The following is a 6,782-nucleotide window of genomic DNA, read 5'->3' on the forward strand; positions in this document are numbered from 1 at the left end:
GGGTTCAGTGAACCTGATTTATAATAGGGCCTGAGGGTGTTCAGCACCTCTGAACATCTGGCCCTGTAGTGTTCCAGGATCCAGACCTAGCTAGGACTTGGTTTTGTTTAATTTTACATATTTATATATCTGAGAAAAGGTCTGAAATGGAAAGTATGTAAGTATTACTATAACATAAAAGGGTAGGCCACAGAAATCCTTCTTATAGCAAAAATAAAATTATCATCATGGTGGAACTGCTCACTAAGTGAGTGTAGGTTTGGGCCCCAAGGTGATTGTTTAGAAAGCCAAAACTAGGCAAATCAGGATTTGTGGCATTATTGTTCTTCACTGAGTTTCAGCAAACACAGGTGATAGGCAGCTTATAAAGAGAGAATAAATATTATTGATACAAATTTAATTTTACTATAAATTACTAACAAATCCTGTATCCTTCATATGTGTTTGCTAATCAGCACATAGAAATACAAATCATGAACTCTAACTTTGTAAATGGCTAAAAGGTTCTTTGTTGTTTGGATTTTTTACTTAACTTATGGCCTGATCCAGAGTCCACTTCTTTCACTTTCCCATGACTTCGATGGGCTCTGGCTCAGGCCCTATTTTTATGACCCATTCAAAGTGTTGTTTGCAATGAGAATCTTACAATCTTGTAACAGTAATTTATAGAAGTGTAACTGTTATTTTAAATATTATAAACTTAATATATCACATTAAATAGAGTACAGGCCTGTCAAATGAACACGTTTTTATAATTTTAAACAGAAAATAGAATCAGAAGAAACTGTTACAAAAAGGTATTTTTCATGGGCTAGCCTAGACCCACAATTGTATGACCAATATTCATGAAATCTTCATCAAACATAGGAGAATCCCCATTTTATCAGCTATTTGGGGATCGAGTTCATTAAATAAAAAAATTCATAAAACTGAACATCTCAAAATTACAGAAGGTATAGTGCATAAATTGCAGCATGGTGCACTGCATTGATTACTTCTTGCCCTTCAAACCCCTGCAAAGCAATTCCCGATGCACTGAAGATATCAGAATGTGAAAAGATGTCAACCTATTCTTCACTGACATCACTTTAGTCATAAGACTTCCCCCGCACCCCCATCAAGAAAAGTGTCCTAAGATTGATGTTCATAAAATTGAGGTTGTACTGTATCTTTATTTATTTATTTATTTATTTTACTACAACAACTTTAAGTCCAGGAAATAATACTTTTAAAAATCTGTTTAAGGAATTTAAGGTCTGATGCTTCTCTCACCTATGCTATTTTACATTTGGTTCACTGTAATTACTCCTGTTTCTCACTGGTGTGAGAGGGATATCAGGTCTGTAGTGCTCACTACTCAGGCATTTGAACTGAAGTCTTTTATTTAATTATAGAACAGGTCCGGCTCAGGCTTTCTTGCCTTGCCCCATTAGTATGCCTCAGCCTGAGCTGGAGGTCTCACCTCTAGGAGTTCTGGGTAGTTCACGTTTCACGTCAAATCAATCCCTAAATCTTAAAACCCCTAAACACCAGTGTCCCCAAGGGATCTGTTCTGGGCCCAGTGCTGGTCAACATATTCATAAATGATCTGGAAAAAGGGATAAACAGTGAGGTGGGAAAATTTGCAGATGATACAAAATTACTCAAGATAGTAAAGTCCAAAGTAGACTGCGGTGAATTACAAATGGATCTCCAAAACTGGGCAACAAAATAGCAGATGGAATTCAATGTTGATAAATGCAAAGTAATGCACATTGGAAAACAGAATCCCATCTACGCATACAAAATGATGAGGTCTAAATTAGCCATTACCATCACAAAAGATATCTTGGAATCATTGGGATAGTTCTCTGAAAATATCCACTCAATGTGAAGCAGCAGTCAAAAAAAACTAACAATGTAGGAACAATTAGGAAAGAGATAAATAATAAGACAAAAAATATAATGCCAATATATAAATCCATGGTACGCCTACACCTTGAATACTTTGTGCAACTCTAGTCACCCCATCTCAGAAAAGATATATTATAATTGGAAAAAGTGCAGAGAAGGGCAACAAAAGTGATTAGGCATATGGAACAACTTCCATATGAGGAAAGATTAAAAAGACAGACTATTCAGCTTGCAAAAGAGATGACTAAAGGGGGATATGATAGAAGTCTATAAAATAATGAATGGTGTGGAGAAAGCGAATAAGGAAGTGTTATTTATCCCTTCAAAAAAGAATTAGATAAGTTCATGGAGGATAGGTCCATCAATGGTTATTAGTCAAGATGGTCAGAGATGCAACCTCAAGCTGTGGGTGTCTTAAGCCTTTAAATGCCAGAAACTAGGAGTTAACAACAGAAGCTGGGATTATCACTCAATAATTGCTGTTCTGTTCTGTTAATTCCCTCTGAAGCATCTAGCATTGGCCACTGTTGGAAGACAGGATACTGGACTAGATGGACCATTGGTCTGACCCAGTATGGCTGTTTTTATGTTCTCTGCTGAGATTGTCAGCATAAATCCTATAGATGACATCATAGTTAACAGACGGCAAGTCTGAATTTCTTAATTAAGTACAGTTTTAATTAAAAGTTATGTCACTCGTGGGGATCTCTTTGTGGACAGCGACTACCAACTGATTCTATGTAGGCAACAAAAAACCCATTATTGGCTTCAAATACTAGCAACAGACTGAAATGGGCCAAATGGTTTAATATTCCTTACCAATCCTCTAAACACTCCAGTCCCCACACAAATAACAGTACCAGTATAGCACCATTGGAGCTTTTAGCAAACAATACATTATAAGCCTTTTTTACAATGTTTTTAAACATTACTTTGAATTTGCTGTTAATGCAAGTGAGATTAATAGCACTTGCTAAAGCAAGGCTTAGTGTGGACCAGTGCTGTTCAGGCTTCCGTGCATCACTCTTCCAATTGATTCACTTCTTGATCCACGATATCGTTTGGCTTGATCCTGTTGCCAGAAAGTAATATGGCAAAACACAATTTCCAGTAAGTTCATGGAATGTACTGAGGACAACTTTTTGTTCCAGAAAGTGGAGGAAATAACTAGGGTGACAGACATTTTACCCTTGATTCTGACCAACAGGGAGTAATTGGTAGCAAATCTGACGATGGAAAGCAATTTGGGGGAAGTGATCATGAAATGATAGATTTCATGATTCTAATGAGTCAGAGTAACAGAATAAGGGCAATGGACTTCAAAAAAGCAGACTTTAACAAACTTTAAGAACTGGTAGGCAAGGTCCTTTGGGAAGAAACTCTATGGGAAAAAGGAGTTCAGGAGAGCTGGCAGTTTCTCAGGGAGACAATATTAAAGGCACAACTGCAAACCATCCTGATGTGAGAGAAAGATAGGAAGAATTGTAAGAGACCAATATGGCTCCACCAGGAGCTCTTTAAAGGAATCCTACAAAAAGTGGAAACATGGACAAATTGCTAAGGAGAAGTACAAAAGAATAGCACAAGCATGTAGGAGCAAAATCAGAAAGATTATGGCACAAAATGAGTTAGAGTTAGCAAGGGACATAAAAGGCAATCAGAAAAGGTTCTGAAAACACATTAGGAGCAAGAGAAAGATGAAGGAGAGTGTAGGTCCTCTATTTAGTGGGGAAGGAGAGGTAATAACTGATGACATCAAGAAAGCTGAAGTGTTTAATGCCTATTTTGCTTCAGTCTTCACTAAAAAAGTTAATGATAACCAGATACTCAACACAATTAATATTAACAACACAGGGGAAGGAATGCAAGCCAAAATAGGGAAATAACAGGTTAAAGAATATTTAGATAAGTTAGATGTATTCAAGTTAGCAGGGGTTGGTGAAATTCATCCTAGGGTAACTTAAGGAACCAACTGAAGCAATCTTAGCAATTATTATGACCATTAGCTATTAACTCTGAGAACTCCTGGAGGACAGGGTGAGACGTTATATGATTAAAACATGACCAGGTAGATCATTGTTGCTGCCACTGTTATATAATTACAACAGATCTTGTACAAAGTATGTCAAGGAAGGTGTCAAAAATTTATGATTTGTTCAATGTGATTATCCTATTTGTATGCATGTATCATTTTTGTATTTGAAGTTATGAATATTAACTATGTACCTGTATTTCAAGTGTTTGCTCTTGTGGTAACACCAACAAGGTATTTAGTCAGAACATTGTGAAGGAACTATTCAAGTTGAATGGCCCATCAAAGAACACTTCACTTACAATGGACCATGGAAGACACCTATCTACACTTAATGGACTTTCCTGAGGACATTCTAACTAGAGTATGGTTACTGGCCTCTGCTATGATTAAGCGAAGCATGCATGGACATGTGACTTGCTTATGTGATTCCAAACTCCATCTTGTTACCTGTAATTTTTCACAAACTAGAACAATGGGTTTCCCTTCACTTGGCAGAAGCTATAAAAGGCTCTGGAAACATCTCCATTTTGCCTCTTTCCTGCTCAAACCTCTGAACTATGAACTTGTACTAATGGGAGCATTTTAACCAAGGGACTGAGGCCTTCCAATGATTTGGAAGCAACCAGAGACTTGACTTAAGCCAGCAGTTTATTCTATCATAGAATCATAGAATATCAGGGTTGGAAGGGACCTCAGGAGGTCATCTAGTCCAACCCCCTCCTCAAAGCAGGACCAATTCCCAACTAAATCATCCCAGCCAGGGCTTTGTCAAGCCTGACCTTAAAAACCTCCAAGGAAAGAGATTCCACCACCTCCCTAGGTAACCCATTCCAGTGCTTCACCACCCTCCTGGTGAAAAAGTTTTTCCTACTATCCAAGCTAAACCTCCCCCACTGCAACTTGAGACCATTACACCTTGTTCTGTCATCTGGCACCACTGAGAACAGTCTAGATCCATCCTCTTTGGAACCCCCTTTCAGGTAGTTGAAAGCAGCTATCAAATCCCCCCTCATTCTTCTCTTCTGCAGACTAAACAATCCCAGTTCCCTCAGTCTCTCCTCATAAGTCATGTGCTCCAGCCCCCTAATCATTTTTGTTGCCCTCCTTTTGTTGCTGGACTCTTTTTAATTTTTCCACATCCTTCTTGTAGGGCCTAAAACTGGACACAGTACTCCAGATAAGGCCTCACCAATGTTGAATAGAGGGGAATGATCACGTCCCTCGATCTGCTGGCAATGTCCCTACTTATACAGCCCAAAATGCCGTTAGCCTTCTTGGCAACAAGGGCACACTATTGACTCATAAGGCTACAAGTCTGATCCAAAAACTTTGCAATTATTGTATGTATTTGATTCCTTTAACCAATTTTAACTCTCACCTTTCTTTCCTTTTATAAATAAACTAGATATTTAGATATTAGATACTAAAGGATTGGCAACAGTGTGATTATTGGGTAAGATCTAAATTATATATTGACCTGCGTATGTGGTTGGTCCTTTGGGATCAGAAGAACCCTTTGATTGATGAAATTGGTTTTAAATAACCACTCATCGTTAAGTCTAGAGTTTTTGGTGGTGATACAAGGACTAGAATACCTAAGGAAACTGCTTTTCTGATTTCTTGTTAGCCAGTGCGGTAAAACAGAAGGTTACTCTTGTTGCTGGTCTGGTATATCTTATGGGGGAATAACCACCAGTTTTGGGGTGTGTCTGCCCTATTTCTCAGCAGTTTGTCCTAAATTTGGTATTCTCAGTTGTGGCCCACTCCGGCACGGTGATACGGGGTGGTCCAAGAAGACTGGAGAAGGGCAAACATAATGTCTGTCTTTAAAAAGGGGAACAAAGAGGACCCAGGGAATTACAGATCAGTCAGCCTAACTTTGATACCTAGAAAGATACTGGAACAAATTATTAAATAATCAATTTGTAAGCACTTGGAGGATAATAGGGTGATAAAGAATAGCAAGCATGGATTTGTCAAGAACAAATCATGCCAAACCAACCTAATTTCCTTCTCTGATAGGATTACTGGCTGAGTGGATGGGGGAGAGGGAAAGAAGTAGATGTGATATAGCTTGATTTTAGTAAAGCATTTGACACACTCCCACATGACATTCTCATAAGCAAATTTGGGAAATGTGATCTAGAGGAAATTAGTATAAGATGGGAGCACAACTGGCTGAAAGACAGTAATCAAAGAGTAGTTATCAATGGTTCACTGTCAAACTGGGAGGGCATACCTAGTGGGCTCTCATAGGGTCAGTCCTGGGCCAATACTATTCAGTATTTTAATTAATCACTTGGATAAGGGAGTGGAAAGCTAAGTAAGCTGCACGGCTGTGTGGCCACGCAGCTGCCTATTAAGCTCTGCGCAGGGGCTGCGGCGGGGAGAGGTGCCCCCCCTCCAACATGGACCTGCCATGGCATGGAGAGGCGCCCCTCCCCCGGCCCCAACACGGACCTGCCCGCCCCTCCCCCGGCCTGGCCCTGCCCCGCCGGAGCTCCCGCAGCCGTGGAGAGGTGCCTCTCCCCCAGCCCTGAGCTGCTGTTGTGAGAGAGGGGTGGGAGGAGTCCTCTCTCCCCACTGTAGCCCCAGGGCAGCCTGCACCCCAAACCTCTCATCCCCAGCTCCACCCCAGAGCCTTCACCCCTAGCTGTAGCCCTCACCCCTGCACCCAACCCTCTGCCCCAGCCCTGAGCCCCCTCCCATCCCCCAAACCCTTCATTCCCAGCCCCACCCCAGAGCTCGCACTCCCAGCCAGAGCCGTCACCCCTCTGCGCCCCAGCCCTGAGCCCCCTCCCACACTCCAGACCCGTGGGCCCCACCCCCACCACATTAATTTTGTTATGTGCAC

This window comes from Terrapene carolina, unplaced genomic scaffold (assembly GCF_002925995.2).
Source record: "Terrapene carolina triunguis isolate 2854851 unplaced genomic scaffold, T_m_triunguis-2.0 Scaffold62, whole genome shotgun sequence".
Taxonomy (NCBI): Eukaryota; Metazoa; Chordata; order Testudines; family Emydidae; genus Terrapene; species Terrapene triunguis.